Source organism: Falco punctatus (assembly GCF_963210335.1).
Source record: "Falco punctatus genome assembly, chromosome: 11".
Classification (NCBI taxonomy): Eukaryota; Metazoa; Chordata; class Aves; order Falconiformes; family Falconidae; genus Falco; species Falco punctatus.
Window position 1 is genome coordinate 9,152,321 of NC_137591.1, and position 20,382 is coordinate 9,172,702.

Below are 20,382 nucleotides of genomic sequence, written 5' to 3' on the forward strand. Positions count from 1 at the left end.
ATCTGATGCTGGGAGGCTTGTGACAGAGCACAGACTAGAAGCATTATATTCCCTTGAATACAGGACTGGAGACCCAGGAGGCTGCTGAGGACACTGATCCACACAAGCGTCTTACACCCCAGTGAGCTGTTACAGGACAAGTGGAGGTGATGAGAGCTTGCTCTAGCAGCTGATACCAGGAGTTGTTAAAGCTAAGCAATGTGGCACTGCTGCTTTGCAACTGGTCTCAAGTGAAGAAATCTCTTCCCTGTGCTGTGGAAAAGGCTAGAAAATATGATACAGTGGCTGCAAGAATGACAGGTGAAAAGCAGGATGCCAGCTCTCATCTGAGCATTAAAACTTTCTCTATAAAAAGATCTAAGGACATGAGAATTGAGCAGATCTGTAGTATGCCTGTGTCTAAGGGTTCATCTGAAGGGGTCACTTAGTTCTTCTGGAATAGTCTATAGCCTGTGCAAAAGCTAAAACAATGCATACAAAATTAAGGCATTTTAAAAAATATAAACACCAAGGGAAAAGGAAATAAATAGATTGAAATTCAGCAAAAGAAATTGCTGACTTGAATACAAAGGAAAATATCCTCAGGGTGAGACAATGGAATAGTTTTCTGCAGAAATTGGGTGCTGGCCAGATAAGGGTGGTCTAGATGAGCTAAAGGATCCTTCCCAGACCAAATGTGAAAGGGAATACAGATGTTTTGGTGACTAGCTTTGAGAGGCAGTGAATATGAAGCAGCAGGTGGCCAGCCACACATATAACCTACGTGACAAAAAATTATCTGCTACAGAAGCTGTGGCATGCAGTTCGTCAGCCCCTTTTCTGTCCTCTGCTGCTTCACAGCATCTCCCACTTGACATTCCTATCTTTGACGTGTCCCATCCTTTAAATAAATGATGACTGAGAGTGATCCCCTTGAGCTTCAACTTGGAGCATGTTTTTATTAATTTATTTCTTGCTGTGCTGGATTTCTCCCCCTCCACTTTTAAAGGCTCCTTTGACTTTAATTAAAAATCTCCATAGGCTTATTTCCTCGAGAGAGCGTGTGTGTGTGTATAAATTGGTTTTAACAGTTTGCTGACTAAATACATTTCACAAAGCTCACACAGCCTTCCAGTGTCTATGTATGCAGACAACAAAATATGTCTTCACATACTATGCTATATTGATTGACTGCACCTCTGAAATTTATTGCTAACTAACAATGGGACAAAAAGGACAATTAGGATTGGTAGACACTTGTGTGTACGTGAAGTTAATGTGGTGATGACAGATCTTAGAGAAGAATAATCTCTGTGAGAGGAAAGGTTCTTGGTTTGATATAAGGCAGGGGACAGATATGGCAGTTCGGTTAGAGTGGGAGAAGGTTTTATGCATCCAGATGGAATTTAAACATCTTTGTGATAATTGTTTTTGCTACAGTCATAAGCAGCACCTGGATAAGAATAGCAGCTTACTTAATTATTGGGCCTTAACAAGGACAGAAAGTGCCCTGCCTCTGGGCATGCATTCACAATTTTCTTTTGAAGGAAAGGACAAGAGTGTGACGGGACTTTCGTCAGCCAGACTGTAAGATACGTGGTATAGGTCAAATATTCTTAATATGCTTCTGTCTGAGGTTGTGTCTGTGCCACTTGATGCTAGGAATCAAAGTCAAAAGTGAGTGGAATACATACACCTAAGCAAAGCTGACTTCGGGCTGTTGAGACTCCTCCCAAGCTACAGACTCCCTGTCCCTGTGAATAAACCCAATAAAGAATCAATGAACAAAAGCAGGGGCCTGGTAGTGTGTCCAGGAGAGGTCACTCCACTTTTTTGTGAAAAGGGGACACTTTCCACCCCACCTTTGCCATCCCCCTTACATTAAAAAGATGGTGTTTCTCATCTTGACTTGAAACCAAACAGTAAAGAAGTATTTGCATCTTACTGGTTGAGGAACTTGTGTGAGTGTTTCAGCCCTGAGGGTAGTCTGCATCTCCCATCTTGCTGAGGTATTTCAAAGTTTGAGTTTGGTGTGTAAGACCCTCTACTGAGCATCTTAATTTTTTGGTCCTACATGTTCAGGTCTGAATTCTGGTTTAGGGCAAAATGTGAATGTAAAGAGAGAGGCTATACCCTGGTACCTTTTTCTTGTCTTGTGGGCTCAAGCATCTCTCCAAAGAGTGTTGGTGCTTCCTGGAGAGGTCACTGTCACGTTTTGAGGAGCACTGCTCTTCATGAATCTCATTTCAGCAGGTTGCTTATTATTGACCACTAGCTCAGCTACCAAAGAACACACTGTCATAGTTCATTAAAGGCCAAATCCTCTTGCAGAACACCTTGCACGTCCTGTCTGGGATCACTGCTTTCAAGCCAGGTCTTGTACACTGAAGGCTTTATTCTGCTTAACCCTGTGAGTCCATCTCCTTCCTCCCAGGAAGGGGCCTATGCAGGAAAAGAATCCAAAGAAAAATAATAATCTCCTGTGTCCTGTAATTGAGTATGGGGTGTCCCTGCTTCTTTGTAATTAGTGTTTTGGGAAGAATAAGAGGGAAGGGTTCATGCTGTTCAAGATGGTGTCTAAATGGTGTAACACAGGAGATTAATCCAGTGACAGTGTTGGTTGTGTTGTTTCTCTGCTCCCCCCAAGTTAGAGCCTTTAGCCCATCTGGCTTAAAAAACCTTGTTTGCTTTTCACTTTTTTTCTCCCAGAATGAGGGCCTACTTAGAACAAGATACCTGGGTAGGTATCTATCCAGCTTTGTCCACCATTTCATGCCTCTCCACCTTTTCTTCAATTATGCTTCTGTTGCACTTCTTGCCTGTTCCTTGTGAAGAATATGAGGTATAGCCCCAGTTAGTAGAGGTTTTCCAGTTACAGCTTCCCAGAAGCATCTTTCCTGATTTCTGCATGTTGTCTTGCAGCTTGCTCCTTCCCTATTATTTTATCCATTGGTTTTGAGAGGTTAGACATGTTTGATCCAGCCAATTCTGGAGTTGCATCTCATGGCAGCTATGGATGTCCTTTTCAGCTCTGCCTTCCCTGGAAGAATCCATGATGAGTGCAAGGATGAGGCTCTGCATCTCAGAGAAACTAGAAGAGATTTGAGTATGGCTCTACTGGGACTCTCAGTTCTGTTCTGAAGTGCACATGGTTTTGCTCAATTTTTAGATAGGAAAATCTTAGTACTGACGTTAATCACAGGCAAATCTGCAGCAAAACTGGAAGGAACAGAACAAAAGGTGTCCTGGCTGCTCCTGTAACTGCTGGACCACTCTGTGAGTGGTTGGTAATTCCCTCTTTGCTATCTTGGCTGAAATTCTGACACAAATTATTCTCTTATCTTTCAGCCCATGCATACTTGTAGCAAACAAACATAGCCGTAGCCCTCTCCACTGGAGAGAGCTGATAGAGAATTGCTTTGTAGCAGGCCCTAGCAATATCTTTTGAATCCCTAAGTTTTAAAGGCAAACTGAAAAGACACCCATGTAACTCTAGTATTGCAGGCAGTAATGTCTTGCATCTGAATATTTCACTTCTATCCCTTTGTACAACATGAAAGCCACTGGGATGGGGTGAGCATTTCTAGAGGGAATGACAGCTGTGAAAAGAGAGAGCAAGATAGGTACCAGTTAGTATTGATTCCTTCTCTAAAGCTGAGACCTGCTTCCTTTGTGGCTGCGGGCGGCTCCTGTGTGTTTCTACCTTATCTTCACTGATGTGGGGTTGTGGAGCTCAGTTAAGAGAACCCTGTGGAACGGCTGAAGATCTTTATTACTGTCACTGATGGTAACTGCAGAAGTGCTGCTACATACGTAAGCTACCGCATTTCTGTCTAGTATAAAATTTTTAGAGAGAGAGATAGAGGATATGCTTTGGTTTATTTGTTAGTGTTGACCATTTCAAGAAAAAACTTAAGTACTGTAGATCACAGTTCATGTATTCATACGCAGATAGGTGAGTTCTGACTATTAAATTTAAGGAAATAACATTGAAAGACACTCAAAATTAAGACTTTAAGCAAATAATGGCTAGAATGTTTTTGGCTTGGCGTGTTTTTTGATGTTTTTTTTTCTTTTCCCCTGCAAGTAAACTTTACTTTCTTGTTCTATATCATCTGAAGGACACATGCGTTTTCTGGGATTTTGGGAATGATTTCTGGGGTTCTGGGATTAGACATCAAATTTAACAAGATGATATATAGCTTTGAGGAGACACATTTGATGTACCACTTAGCCTTCCCATAATTTACTGCCTGCCTCCGGTCTCTGGAGGGCAAGGGGTTGATCTACACTCCAACCTGACTTTATAAATAGCAAAGCAGGAGAGGGAAATAGAAAGCAGGCTGGGGACCTGCCTGCTAAACTGTTATGATATGACGGTGATGCAGGTAGGTGACATTAAATGCTACTGTCTGCATCCTTAATTGTGAGTTGTCACCACCTTAGCTGTTTGAGGACGAATAATATGCTGTTTGTATTCCAGATTTTTGTTCTTATTCATAGGACTGTATGTTCCAATGTTCAAATGTGTATGTATAATTTAAAAACAAATTAAAAACAAGGCTTTTTGAGACTTTTTCTTTTTAGTGGAAATGAGGACAGAGGAAAGATATGACTGTACCTTGACTGGTTTTGCATGCAGTTAATTTTCCTGCCCCAGAGGTGTAGCAAGCTGCCAGTATCAGAAAGCCCAAATGAAAAAATGGTTGCTTCTGAGATGTAATGAAGATTAAAAACAAGTGGGGCTGGGAGGTAAGGGGGATCTTGCTGTATAGTAGTTTGCCATTTCTGATTTTGCAAATAGCTCTGCAGTGTCATTTGATCTATGCTTCAGCATAATTTTACCAGGAGATATTTCTGGCCTTTTCTTTAACAGTCAGATCCCTTTGCTGGGCTATTAAGTTGAAAATGCAGTCAAGTATTAACATTGAAACTGTTTATGTAACCTCCCACTGCATGGAACCCCTCCAAAATACCCTGCAATTGAGGAAGGGAAGGGGAAGGAGGAGGGGATGAAAAACAAGAGCTGGTTAGAAATAGTGCCTGCTCTGGGATTTAAATAGGTCAACTCATTTCAATAAATAGAAGTTAGGATGTTGATATATGCCCATATACTTAAACTGTCATCGAAGTTCACTTAGCTGCATTCCAGCAGAGACTGCTGGCCGTTAGAGATGCAAAATACATTGTTACAGAGGACGTAAAGAGGGAAAAGGAAGGAGGAACAAAGAAATAGCCAGGCAAGAAGATCATACAAGTATTATACTTTCAGATTCCTGGTGGCACTGACAAGTGTTGATAACTCTTTAAGCATCTACCTTCAGAACAGTCCCACTTTCCTACCTTGCCCCTGTGTTTGTCCCTATAGGATGCTTGCATATAGTTTAAGTCTAAATGTTCCTTTTTTCTCTTTTCTGCTGGAGTATGTTTAATTTGCTTTGAACAAGAGCAAACCCAAATCCCAGGGCCTCTGAATAAGGGGGAGTTGTGGAGGGGGAATACAATGTATGTCTTAATCCTGTGTCACCCTGTCTTTGAGACACTGTGCTACATTAAATTGATTTTGCAAATGAAAGCTAAAAGCTAAGCAAAAGCCACCAATCTATTTTGCCTAAAGATGATTTTAGTGCTCTTTATGTTCCCCTAAATGACAAACCAATTTGTTACCTGCCTACATAAACATTTGCCTATATTAGCACCAGAAATGTTTTATTTTTATTAGCCCAAACTTTATCTTTTTATGAAGACACAGGGGCCCAATAAAATTAGTGTGCAAATATAATATCCAATTTGCATTTTTCCATGGTCAGCAGAAAAGCTGAGCAAAATCAATTTGATATTAGGTCAGCATATACATCAATAAAACATACGCACACACAGGACCATTGTAACGGTCCTTGTAATTTCTATGCTGCCAGAGTAAAGAGATTAAATAATATTAAATGTTCCAAAATAGCTTTGCTTTTAAGAGGAATGTAAAAAGAAAGAGAGACTTTGGCATAAAATGGGCAATAAAGGATAATAGTTGCACAATCTCCAACTTTAAAACGTTGTGACAATGATCTCAGAGGCAGGCTTCCTGCTAAATGGCCCCAATTCAGCAAAGTTCTTATGCCAACACCCAGGTTTAAGCACATTTTTAAACACAATAGAAGTCCATCAAACAAATCACATATTTAAGCACCTGACAGAGTCAGGGCCAGAACCTGAATGAAGATGTGGAACATGAGAGGTTTGGATCCAGTTTTGAGCATTATGTACAGGCCCATTGCTGGGTAGAACGTCTATGCACAAGTGAGGCTTTGCAAAACAAACCCCCTCTACCCTCCAGACGGGGCTGTCTAAACATGGTGGTAGGTGAGGTGAGTCAATGAGCAATGGGGGCACCTTGTAGCAGTGCCCCCCCTGCACAGACCTGACCTTCCATGGACTCAGCATGGGAGCCAAGATACTGCTGCCTCCCTTTCAGGTAGAAGGATGTAGGAATAGATGTTTGACTTCCAAAAACTGTAGTCCAGCCTTTGCTCATCTCTGTAGTACAACAGGCATCATTTTTACCTTCTGTGCCACTTAGCTGCTTTGTACTGCTCAAGTCAACTGTAAGAAGGCAAGAAAGAAAAGCTTGTGTTTATTTGACCTCACCAAGTCCAGCGGGATTTGGTAGTGACCAAAAATGGTGTTCTTTTGCACTCTGTGTTACTGAGATGTTCAGTCTTACCTGAAATGACATTTCTGACCAGAAGTAACAAAAATAAATGGATTTAGGTACTAATCTGGTCTCTTGGGAAAAGAGACTACAGTGCAGAGTACAGTAAATGCTGCTTGAATTTGATTTGCTAAAGCAGGTTAATGTGGTAGAGACTAGGCAGCCAGGACAGCAATGACATCAGTGCTTGCTTTCAACAGAGATGTTACAGTTCTGTTGGACACAGATGAGCTGAGACAACACAGTGAAGTGTAATGCAATACAATTCTTTTGATTTCCTCTGTGGAGTCTGTAACTTGCAGGGTTTTGAATATAAAATGCTGGCAACAGCTCACCTCATACTCCGAAGTAGCTGAGAAAGTAGACAATATAGAATTTATTTGTAATGCATATACGTATTTCATTAAAATATATGTGGCTATTTAAATAGAATTATTTTTGGGCATACATTTTTTAGGGTGAATGGATTTCCATTTCTTCTGACTAGAGCCTTCTGATCTTCTGCAGATGGGTGAAATGTGGGAGGGGAGAAAGGCAAGCTTTTCCTAGTCCTTGCTGCAACTTTGAAGTTATCTGCAAAGGAGTGGAATTCACTTCCAAGTTCTCCTGATGGGTGCCAGTTAAAGTCTTTCTGAAGTAGACTTCTAGGGTCAAACTTGCTCATCCTTTGTGTTCCATCAGCCTTAGTACTAATTTGTGAACTTGTATTGTTACCATACCATGGCTGCAAGACTTAAAGAAACGACAAATCTGCAGTCTCTCTGGTCTGACATGGCAGCAGGAAAGAACCTGCATGGTGAGCAAAGTTCTGCCTCAGTTCTGTTACAGCACTTCATTGTGGTAGTGCAAATGGGATTCCATAAATTTAATGTTTCTGCATGAAATTTCTAGATACTTATTATTAAGGTACTACATACATATACTGTAGTGTTCATGTTTTTATAGTAGCATTAAGATGAAAATTGTATGAAAATGACTGAGTGAATTTGTTGTCTTTCCATGAAGGTTTAGTTTTTGATCTGATTGTCTTTTTTTTTTTTTTTTCTTTTTAGTAGAAAATGTTTTCTGTTGGACTCTTATTTTAGTTGCACTACTGTAATATGTAACGAAGAGTGGAAATCGCTGTTTCCTGAGTGACAGCTGGGGGAGTGTTGCCAGTGGGATTGCTTTAAGTGGTTAGCTTGTACATGCTATAGCATTAGAAGAGAAGGAACATGAGTTGAGGGCCATACAGCACGAGTGATATTCAGAGTGAGAGATTTTTGTTGTTAGTTTGCAGCTAACCATGTTTTTTCCAGTATGACATTCACTTTGTGTTTATCACCATTCTGGTAGCTTTAGAGCCAGAACAGATATTGAAGTTAGTGCTGTTTATTCTGACTAGCACCTTAGATCTTCATGGCTTTGCCCAAGGGAATTCTCTACAGCAGAGCATCACGATGGTGGTGGGTAAGCAGCAGGCTATGAAAGCACAACATGAGGTGGCAGGTAGGTTAGGTCTTGGTCAGAATCTAAGTCAAGTCAAATATTGCCAACGCTGATGGTGGTGGTAGCTTTCAGAGGGAAAGAAAACGTTTGGTTCAATCTTCAAGACATTTTCTGGAAGATAACATGAAAAAGAAATAATTCCAGAAATCTATAAATTTCTCCCTTTGGAAAACACTGTTGTCAAATAATTTGTTTCTAATATTCACTGCTATGGTGGTTGGAAGTGTAGAAGGGGTACCACAACAGACTACTTCTTTGCATTTCCACAGGTCGCAAAGTTATGGCTAAATGAAGCATGCCTTTCTGTCATTTTGCTTAAGTGCTTTTGGCATCTGCTGAGCAAGCTATACACTTCTTTTTAATTTTTATTATCTTTTAAATCCTGAAGTAGAAAATAGGATGTGTTTTCAACGTAACATTTAAAGTATGAAATGTGTTTTGTATTTGTTGTATCTATTATTGGTTTGGTGGGTTGAGCTTGGCCAGCAGCTAGAAGCCTACCCAGCTGCTCATTCCTTTAGGGGACGGGGGGACAATATAAGATGAAAAGGTTCCTTGGTAACTGATATTCCTATCTTTATCTTGACCCATTACTATCATGGGCAAAGCAGATTTGGCTTGGGGGGAAGATTATTTGTTGCCAGGTAAAATAGAATTGTATAGTCAGAATCAGAGAAAAATTTTCACCACCCCTGTTTTTCCCAGGCCTGACTTCACTCCTACTCCTCTACCTGTGCCCCCCCTGCTGCCTGCCACAGTGCTGGGGATGGATAACGGGATGGTGGTCAGTCCGAAACAGCCCCTCTCTGCTCCTTCCTCCTCACACTTTCCCCTGCTCCAGCCTGGGCCCTTTCTGTGCTCCTTCAGGAGAACTTGGTCTGACAGAGCATCCTCCATAGGCTGCAGCGTGGATATTTGCCCCAGCCTGGTCCCCCCAAGGGCCGGCAGGGTAGTGCCTGCCCCTCAGCTGGAGCGCTCCCTCCCCGCCTCCTCTGCCCCTGGTGCTCACAGGGCTGTTTCTCACATTTCCCCCCTCACTCTTTACTGCCCATGTGGCACTTCCAAGGAGGCGGCACTTCCAAGGAGGCGCCACTGCCTCGGCTGAGGGGCTGGGTGGGGCCCCGGCTGCTGCGGAGGCGGCTGGAACCGGTTGTGACCGGCCCGGGGCAGCCCAGCTTCTCCTCAGAGAGCTCAGCCCTGCGCCCCGCTGCCGGCACCTGCGCACCCGCACACCTAAAGCTGGTGAAGAAAAAAGAACACAAAGCATCTCAGCTTTTTTTTTTTTTTTTTTTAAATCCTGATTGCTGTAATCTGATCATCACTTTCTCTTTTTATCCTTTCACTCTTCTGTTTTTAGTTTATCTATAAAACAACAGAGAGAGAAGTGAGCACTGTTGCTGTTTGGGCTTAGGCAAGTGTGGAGGTGTGTGTGTGCACATACATACATGCCATTCCTTTCATCACAGGATGTTACGGAGACCAAGAGAAGTGTGTGAGACTGAGTAGATGATTTCCAAGCCCCCACGCATGGGTTGTTTGGATAGATGGGTTATAATGTGCTGGTGCTGGGTTAGGGCTCAGGCTGGGAGCCCAGCCTGTAAATAATGTGTGCCCTGCACCAGCCTGGTTCCAAGTCCACATGTCAAACTCTTAGGTGTTACGGTATTAAGTATGAAATGAGTCTTTCGTACATATAGGAGGCCCTTGGTGCTCCTTGTTCTGTAGGTTGGTTAATGGACATCCATGTCGCCTCATGTGTCCCCCTTTTACCCGTATTTTCAGAGTGAGGCCCAAAAGTGAATTGTGGTTGAAGGGGACCTGCAGGCCTGAGAGCTTGTCTGCCAGTTTAGTTTCTTCCCATATGTTCACAAAGCTTTACACTTAGGCAGGGACTTTACTCACCAAAGCAACTTTTACCAGATTCACCTGCATTTAGAAGATGCTGCTGAATGTTCTAGGTTTTCCAAGCTCCATTACAGATATATGCTTTTCCGAAGTGTTAACAGAAACATATGAGAAATGTTTCTTTGCTTGTGCAGACTCTCACATTCTGAAATCCGAACACTGAAAATGAAAATGACTCTTAGAAAAAAGTGTTAATGAGTCACATTATTTCATCTGACCTAAATACCAGAAAGAGTCACAAATGTGCACAGTCACACATGCCATGTGTTTTATTATTTCAGTGTTAAAGATGCAGGATATTGCTTAGAGAAAAATATTTATATGTATATTGTTGGGCTTGATGAACACGGAGAAAATGTCTGCTACATGAACCCGGACAGCCAGCTGTGCCTGTGCTCATTTTGAGCATTGCATGCCTAGGAGGCTGGGTGCTGTGGGAGGGTCTGTACACTGCAAGGCTGCGCATTCACATGCTGCAGCAAGTGTAGTGGGCTGGTGAGTGATGCATTGGGAATGCACTAGGGATTGTAAACCAAGGCGGGTGCAGTTGCTTGGCACTGAGTGCAGGGTGGTCATTTGGAGCTTTTCCGTCCCCCAGGGAAGTGGGCAAGGGAGGTCCTGGTTAGCATCCAGTGCCTCATCTCCCATTGACTTCCAGGCAGCTTTTAACTGAGCTCTAAGTTGGGAGAGTTCTCTTCAGTTCCAGAGGAAAATGAACTGCCTAATGAATTAAAATAACTGGTATAAAGGGTAAAGCATAAATAACAAAAAAGTTGTAATTAAACCCAAACAAAACCAAAGCCACAAAACCCCCATAACTCATTCTCTGTCCAGAAGATATCCTAACCAAGTAGCTGTTCCAGCTCTGGTGGCAGTCATGTTGCTGAGCATCCCTTCTGTCCTGAGCCACTGTCCCTTTAATGTAATGCTGTTTTTCCAAGAGAGCACTCCTTTCCTCTTGCAGAGGTGATCCTAGCCTTCTCCTTTTGCTCTTTAAAGTCAGTTTGTCAATTTATCTCCTTCCTCCCACACTACTTAATGATAATGCAAATGATACGGGGTGGTCATTGACTTCTAGCTGACAGTGTTGTGGGTTTTTTGCTGTCTCTCACTTTTCTTCTGTAGGCAGAATTGACCCCACCAGCTGCTATGTTTGTTAGAGACATTTTCTTATATTTCTTTGCCTCTGGGGCTCAGAAACACCAGAGTAGTGAAGCTGGAGTATGAAAGAACAAATGAATGGCTGAGTTACAGGGTGAGCAGCTGTAGAACATTTAGAGAGGCTAAGGAAATAAAAAAGAAACCTGCTGAGATTGTCTCCTGAGAACAACCAAAAATGTATTGATTATTTCTGTGGTGCTGTTAGGTGTGATTTACCACTGGGGAAACTGAGCATTTCTAAGAATTCAGGAAATTAAAAAAATAACTCAGGTATGGTCTGGAGGATTCCCAAACATCTCTGAAATTAAGTGTCTATGTTTGGGTATATATGTAATGTAATATATATCTATGTAATTTAAAAAAAAAAAAAAAAAGCTTGGATTTAGTTTCCAGTTTCCTTTCAGTGGGTAAACTTTTTATTTCAAAACAAAGATTTAAACTGTTTCTAGCAATTGGATCCTGCTGTGTTTAGTATTACCCCTGCTGTGTGTGTTCAGATCTAGATAAGTCATCTAACTGAGGTCCTGACTTCTTCTGGTCTTTAAAATTCCCAGAACCCATTTTGAAAGAGCGTAATTTTTATTTCCTGTTTATTAAACATAGTCGCTGCACAAACAGAGAAACTATCCTGCTTGACCCGTGTAGTTTACAGCTGAAGCAAGTGGCCAAAGTAGTGTGGTTTCAATACTGGGGGAATCAACCCATGTTCATTTCAGCGTAGTTGGGATCTAAGTCTCCCTTCCACCTATCTGTAATTTGAAGGGGAGCCGGTAAATTTTCACACCTTCTCTGGAGAAGGTTGCTAGACTTAATCCTGGTCTCTTCCATATTTCATTGGTTTTGAACATCTCAGTCAGGGCAGATGCAGTCCCAAACACTTAAGAGATTAGGAAAACAAACAACAAAAAAAACCACCCCCACTCCCCAAAATCCCCCAGAGCAAAGCCTAATGAACGTAATTTGTTAGCACTTTACTGTTGTTTGGCACTGTTAAGGCTTGTATCAAGTGTAATGCAGGGTGCAATTGACTTTACATTGTGAATGGACCCCCACTGTTGTTCTTGTCACCCCAGGGGGATATTTATCACAAGTGAGACAGCAATTACAGTGCAGTTAAACTCAATGTAGTAAATCTTAGTTTTTTTAAAAAAGAGAGCTAACTTTTTTGTTGCAGGTTTGTCTGCCTGTCATTAGTTTTGCAGCCCTTGTGCAGTCTGCTATATGGCCTGGTACAGAAACCCAGTGATGCTGCCTCCTTTAGTTATAGGATGTGCTTATTTATAATGTATGACCAATTTTAATAAAAAGATATCCATTAGAAATTAATGACCCTTTGTTCCTATATGTGGGATCCAGTTTAAGGATCTTTATCTCTTTTTTTTTTTTCCCTCTGCCCCCTGCCACCCCATTCTGCTGCAGCAAACCTGCGTCCAGGGGCTGAACAGAAAGTGGTGTTCATCACTGCACGGGTCCACCCTGGGGAAACACCATCTTCCTTTGTGTGCCAAGGTGAGTGTCTGCATGAAGATGGCAGGTAGGGTGAGATCTGTTTACCTATCGATGCGTGTATTTGGTTTGCATAGCTTTGGATCTGTTGGAAGGCTGAGTTCACGTGATAGTTTTTTTCCATAATAAGGATATTAGCAGAATCTCTCACCTCCACTTAGCTGCCTTCTTAGAGGCAGCAGGAATATATTATCTCTGAGTCTTGTGCATGTTTGCTGAGCTTGGTCATAATTGTTCGGTGGGTTCTGAAGCTATTTGGGAAGAATTGACAGTCACAATCATACATATGCAATGTGATCATGTAAGGCTTCTTAGGAAAACAGTCTGGAAAAGCTCTAGGAACAGTTCCCTGTTAAGTGCTTATGGTGGTGGTTTTTTTCTTGCTGTCTACTATCTTCAGCTTTTTTTCCACCACAAAGCAGTGACCCTCGTCCTCCAATATAATTCTGACGCCTGTATTTGTCTGAAGCTACTGCTCTGAGGAGCACAGTTCCCAGTGGCTGACAGCTGTTCCCTGCACAAAGCATTCCTGCTAAAAATAGAAAGCAAATTGCCCAGCTCTTATTTATAGAGAGTTGTAAATTTCAGGCTTGTGGGTACAAATAAATAAATAATCCTGGCATGTATTCATATAACTTCATTGTATAGGTCTGAAATATTGTACTTATGGTATGTGACTGTTTGCAGTGGTAAATTGTTGATGGTGTAAATCAAAGTAACTTCCCTGAAGCTGAGGCAACATGCTAATTTACTACATCAGCTTGGATCTGGCCCTGCCTTGCCAATGAGTGGCATCAATCAAGCATATGCAGTTTATTACATTGGCTGCTTGTAATGCCACAGATTGGTTTGCAACTGGCCCTGTTGGTACCTAAAGACCTCAGTGGGAAAGGTCTGGCACAATTTCATGGTCTTCTCTCTGTGCTCCTCATCCTGGCAAGGTCCTGTGTCTGGCATCCCTCTAAGGCAAAAGGTCAACAGCTGTCACTTCTACTGTCCTAGCAAGAAAACCTAACAGGACACTGAGCCTTTTCTTGTTGGCCCATGGAGTAGCAAAGGTAAAACCCTTCCTTTAATAAAACAGTGCTTCAGACTGAGAGCAGGAAAATTCAGCAAGTTTCCCGTCTCCTGTGGTGGCTGAGTCAATGCAGGGCACTATAATACATGTGATGTTTGTTAATGAATATGGGTTTTTAATTGGATGCTTTGATTCTGTTTGTGGCTGCCAGCATAGCCCTGTGAAATGAGGGCTGAGGCATGCTGCTGAGGTGATACTCTGTAAATTACATTATTTTATTTTGATAATGGAGATTTTATTCAAAAGGAAAAAAGAGGAATGTGAAAAAGCGGGTGGCATGCTTAGCCTGATGAAACAACTGGGTGGAAGTCATGCTCTGATTGTCTCAGAGAAACTTTGTGTTTTGTAGGAAAAGTTACAATGGGGGGGGGGGGGGGGAAATAAGAAAAAGAAAAGGGGGGAATCGGTCTTGGAGAAGCAAATCAGAAACTTGCTGTGACTGCAGTTATAATGCGTACTTGGAAATGCATGGATCTGAAGGCACTGAACTCCGATGTGCATTGAGCCATTCTGCCCAGTGCAGATGAAGCTGCCTTGTGTGTATAATTAGTGTCAAGAAAAATAGAAATGGCAAACATTTCAAGGCCGTTGCTGTGTTGTTTCTAGCATTGCCAAATGTGAAATTGGGTGCTTGCTCCATCTTTGGAAACTTTTGTGTGGGAGGGTCAAAAGAAGGGATAAAAAGGACCCCTTTGGTGGTTAAGTGAAGGCACAATGAGGAATTTTATTTCTGGAGTCTTGGGAAGCATTTTGGCACAGTTAGGTGTTGCAGTTTTAATATCCAAATGCCAGCCCAGTGCATAATGAACATACCAGGATTTTTTTTCTTGGTAGAGAGATTTCTTCTTGAATGTTTGATTATGCTTACCACCTCAAGTATTAAGATATGGAAGCTAATCCCAAAAATTCCTCAGGTGCAAGCAGCGTCTTGTATATGGAAGAGCAGAATTGTGACTGCCCAGGCCTGGAGAATCAGCCCACAGGAGAATAGATAATGAGTTACAAGCTTTCTTTTTTGTTCTTCATTTTTTCATTCAACCTTGGGTTTCATTCAGTTCAGACTCTGTCTTCCTCTTAAAAGCTCTAAGCTCAAAACTAACTCCTTACTTATTTTTCTGCCTGTCTTTGAACTAGTCAAGCCTCTTCATGACCTCTTTGGCGTGCTCTCTGCGAAGTTTGTATAGTTATGTGTATTCCAGACACCACCTTCCTGGGTCCTGACAGAAGCTCCCCATTACATGTTCCATTTTTTGATTAGGCAAGATACCCTGAGAAGCAAATTATCTAGCTAGGATAGGTACATCAGGGTATACTTGGTCCTGTCTTTTGGCCCTTTGTCCCACTTTATCCACAGATTAAATCTAAGCAAGGATCTTTATGTTCCTGTAGGAAAAGACCACAAGGTCATGTTCCCATTCAGAGCTTTATTGTTTCTGTGTCATCCTTCTTTGTATTTCATTATGATGAATCCACTGAAAACTGAATTTTGGATAAAAATACCCCGTATTCCTGCAGATGTGCAAGTATTGTAAACTTGGGTATACACCTCTGTCTCCTTATAGCATTGGAGTGCTTGCAGCAGTAACCAGGCCTCCCTAGAATCATGAGGCACCTCATCCAGCAGTTAAAAACAAGTGCTGTAATATTTCACACATGGTGCAGCTGCTGAGCTGTAGCTCACTTCCTTAAAAGGCAGGCGAAAGCCCAGAGGGGCTCTTCATAGAAAGATGGATTAAGAACCTTTTGTTTCTCTTTTGGTCTTTTAAGAGTTATTACAATGCTTCAGGTTAGCCTTTTTAGGAAGTTTCCCTGATAGTTCTTAACTTCTTGTTGTGAAGTTCAGGGACAAAGATGGAGAGCTATTCACTAGAGAGTATATTCACATGAGTACCCTTTACATCCAAAGGTAGGATGGTGCTCTCCTCCTCAGGCTGTGATGGTCATCATGAGCATTGATACTTGTGTCATGTTCGGCGATGAGTAAGTAAGAGTAGGGTCTAGAACGAAGAGGACTGTTGTTTTCACTTTGCTCTTATAGACCATCTTCTAACCGGCTGAAATCACTGCTGCTCCTGGTGGGCTTTTATAGTGCAACACAAACACTGCTAATTCATGTTACAGTTTGAACTCCTCTCTCATGGGCTGTTCAGAAAAATCCCTCAGAAATCTGAAGTTGTGGTTTTAGATTCCTTTCCTGTCATAGATATTTTTGCTAATCCCCCACCCCCCCCCACCCCCCCCCCCCCAACGCACAGTATTTTTATCTAGAGAAAACAAATGCTATTTTCTGTCTTCCACATTATACTGTTAAGGCAAGTAAATTATTAACTCTTACAGGTAGGGTCAAATAATGCTTAAATATGTATGTAGTGTGAGAAGATACATGTGTATAAAATTTGTATGAGTCCCTACCCTCTAAACACTGGTGATAAGCCAACTTTCCAAAGCATTGGATTTTATCCAAGATCTGACAACAGGACTGTGGTTTTTTTTCCCACTATTCTTACAGTCTTATTTTACTTTCTTTGACTGCTGGAATTACTTTCTTTGTGGGAGATAAGCAACTGACCCTCACTACTTGTGTGTGTGGAGAGTAGCAGGAGACATATGGCAACTGCCATGTTTAAATTTGTCCTGCGTGCTTTTGCTTTTGCCAGCAGTCAGTAATGGCAAGCTTAAGAATGTCTAGATGTAGTTAGACATGTACTTTCTTCATTGACTTAGCATGTTCTACTAGTAGGGCGTCATTTGTTGTCATCTTAACACATTTCCCGGTGTGGCATCCACCATGCCATCTAAATGCAAAAAAGAAAATTTGTACCCTAAGCATTTTACTTTAATACAGTTTTGCAAGCTGGGAGCCCAGAGTGGAAGACCCAGTGCAAGAGGGGAGGGAGAGGGATCCCAGAGCTAGGTTTGCAGATGCTGAGCATCGTTTGCTAAGTGTAATTTGACCTGAAGATGACCTTGAAGCTTATAGGCTGAATAGGGAACAGCCATTAAAAAGAAAATATAAGGAAAACAGACACCTGGGACTCTTATCCATAAGAAATGGAGCAAAGATGACTTTTCAATCAATCTTTTTTCATTACAGCTGCTTAAATGAATGCTCCCTCTCGCTTCACCTTAAATCAGATGATATGAAATGAAAAACCAGACTATATTGGACAATGTCTCTTGATTTTTCTGTGTTTTTATCCCTCATGGTCTGTGTTTTTAACACTCAACCTCTTGCCAGCAGAGGGCAGGGAAAAAAAATCTGAGAACTTTTGTACAAGTTCTGATTTTAAGTTTAAAGGATGAGGTAGAAGAGGACAGACTACCTGAAAACAAATCTTCCACTAGCTGTCTTGAGTCCTGCTGTTGCACAGTAACTCACTGGGATAGTGGGTAATTGAACTTGCTCTCTGTGACAAATTTGCTCTGTGTGCTGTGAAGGACAGATTCCAAGATGGCCTCTTAAAAGTGGTGGCAGTTTTCTAGTTCACTTCATGGAGGCAATGCCTTCAAGCTCTTTGAATCTGATCCTGCAGGATACCTGAACAAGTTAGTGAGAGGGTGAAGTTGCTACCATGGGGGTTTTTTGGTTTGTTTTAGTTTGTGTTGGTTTGGGTTTTTTTTTATTGTGGGAAAGGCAGTTGTATGTGTAAAAAGAGTAATTTTTAAACTTATTGCTCCTACTTGGAATTTTAACAAACCTCTTTTTTTTGTTATGAAGAAAGGGGAGGAATAAACTGTTGGGGTTAAAAGCTCCTTTTCTGCTTCCTTCACTAAGCAAAAATCTTTTGAGCAGTAGGGCATAAGTGATAGTAACTGAAAGACAGGACAGGGCAGGTTTTAAATGCAAGAGTAAATGCAGATAATGAAGCCTTTACATGTGAAAAGAACCCTTCTGAAGTAACAGAGGTGATGACCTTGCTTAGCAGTTTCCAGGGGATAAATTTCTCCTAAATAAATTATTTCTGTAGGTGTTGGTGTAGAATGGTTTTGGTAACAGCAGCTGTACTGAAGAAAAACACTGAACCCAGGAAGTGCCTGTTGTGGTGTTGATGGGGCCCTGAGAAGACTGAGGGCATCATCTGCCAGGCTTCCTATTGGACTGAATTTGCATCTGAATAAATGCATGGGTTGCATCCATTCTGACCTCACTTAATCTGTTGTATTCTTCTTTCTAGCAAGCCAAATCTTCATTTCTGAGCTATATTTCCTACCAGAGAAAGAAAGAAAATAGGATTCCATAGAAAGTGGGGATCTTATGCATGCATGTTTGTTATATTACTGCAAAGTCTCTGCTAGATGAAAGAGAGTGGAAGCAAAAGCTTACGTTCTCCTGGCTACTTCCAGGCTCAAAGTGAATGCCTCCATATGGATAAAGGTGTAGTTTGTAATTCATCTTTGTATGTAGGAGGGCGGTTTGCCTTGGCTATGCAGCAGGCCTCTGAGTGTGCTCTGGTGCAGGAATGCCCTTTGTGGGGGCCATTGCCGCTGTTTGAGTTTGCGAGCTGCTTTACTAATACTGAAGAGGACTGAGCTAAAGAGAAGCTCCACTTTATGGGAATTTTATACTCTCTTGCCACCCCAAAGGTACAAAGACACAGAGCTTCTATTTCCTTTCAATACTTGCTGCATCCTTTGCAAACCTCTTTCTGGCTGCAATCCATAGGAAAATGCATCTAATATTTCACAGTTCCACCCTAGAGGTCACTGCTCATGGTCAAAAAAAAAGTGCAAAATCTTCCCATAGAATGAATGGTATTCTGCATATTTAAGATGATATGCATAATTTGTGGCAGGAGAGGATGGGATCACTCTCTCTTCTGTTCATTTAGCCATAGCTTAGCACTTGGAAGCAGTGAGGCAACATAGTGAACAGAAGCTGCAGTTCATGGTCTCTTTTATTAGGGGTTCAGGAAACCAAATGATGAGAAGCAGACAAAGACAACAGAATTCAACAGCCCAACTATAAAATGAGCTGCAGGGCTCTCTTAAAGTTGTTATACTACATTCATCCTTCTCACTAAGATGTTTTTTTTTCTTTAAGTGCGCAGCTCCTAAGCTTTAATACAAAGGGAAACACACTCTCCTTGACTTCTAAAGCAACATGAAAAACATTATTGTCTGTCCCTTGTAAATCTCCTGGATAGGATTTTAGTGTGAAGTATCCCAGGAGAGAGAGAGGTTGTTCTGAGAATATAAAACATCCATATTGGAGTAATGGAAATAAAAGCTCCTCTTAAAATTGTGTTGATGTAAATAGACCGTTAGAAGAATTTCTGCTACCGAAAGTGATATTAGCTGTTACAAGATACCACAGGTTTTGAATCAATTCACTGTGGTGTCAGGCAGGTATAAGAGAGGTTATACACTTTTTTTCCTGAGCTGGAGGAAATTTTTAATGATGTTAGATTTCTCTGGCTATAGAGTTACGTGATTCACACTCTTACCACATAAGAGTGCATGTACCAGGGAACCCCTGCACAGAAGACAAGTAGGTGTGATAGTGGCAAGGGTGGGTAGAGGTGCTGTGCAGGGGCTGGGGGCTGCAGTCTTCAAAAAGAAGAAGGAATCCCCAGGGCTCTGGAGATCTGGGCTGCCCCAGAGGGGAGAGTTGTGTCATCTGTGGAGAAGGTTGTTGCATAACTGAGACACCTCCTTCCCACCAACAGCAACAGTTGCTGCCATATCCCTTCCATCCTATCAGTAGTAGTGGGAAAGGAAAATTGGACTTGCCAGGCAGGCTCACCCCCCAGGCCTAGCCCTGCATGCTCACCGTGCATCTTCCAGTAGGAGGAATGGATCAGTCCTAACTCCTCACCCCTGGGACAACAAGGTCCGCTTTGCCTACGCAGATAAGAAATGTCAAGTGGCTTTGTTTGATTCAGTTTGCCCTTTGCCCAGGGCAGGCCTCTGACTACCTCTGGTTAACTAATCCTCTTTACAGTAACCAGAGAGCTAAAGGAGCTCTTGGTCTTCAAGAGGGAGAATTGAGAAAGCCTTCACTATACAACAGCAGGCAATTTTGCTTTGTCTCAGGGTGGGATTGCCCAATTAATCTCTTAAACATACTGGGTTTGCAATGTTTCTTGACTGCTCCTACTTTTGAATAACATTAGCTTAAAGGTCATTTCCTTCCAGCCCTAAACAACGTGCCTGTAGGCCAAAGCACATCATCTTTGTGGCAGCACACTGTGGCACTTTGCTGATGTCTGAGGGTAGGAAAAAGACAAAATACTGATTCAGCTGCACTTCATGGTCACTTGGCTTTCCTTAATATGGCCCAGTTTTCCCACTAGAAATTGCAGTCCAAGTGGATTTTCGAGACGCTTATCCATGTCTTCCCAGTTATCAATTCTGTCAGAACCACTTTCTGTGTGTATTGCTCTGTACAGCCATGGGCAGCAAGTCCTGCACTTTTAGGGAGTGGCATTGTGCCCATGCAACAGACCTTCTTACACGGGAAAGCAAGCCCTCTGGAGGTGTTAGCTCGTACATTGCTCATGACGTTGCCAGCTGAGTCTGGAGCTGTGCAACACTCAACTGGCTGAGTGTACCATGCATG

At 42.0% G+C, this 20,382-nt stretch overlaps 1 protein-coding gene across 1 annotated transcript in view; it reads left to right on the plus strand.

Annotated features, from left to right (window-relative positions):
• The first annotated feature begins 3,740 nt into the window (after nt 1-3,740).
• The window catches only part of LOC308071758 (cytosolic carboxypeptidase 6-like), a 247,023-nt gene continuing 230,381 nt past the window's right edge, over nt 3,741-20,382 (plus strand). The window contains exons 1-2 of the mRNA XM_080407682.1: nt 3,741-3,792; nt 12,659-12,748. The gene's annotated coding sequence lies outside the window, so the exon portion shown is untranslated. The remainder of the gene's footprint in view (nt 3,793-12,658; nt 12,749-20,382) is intronic.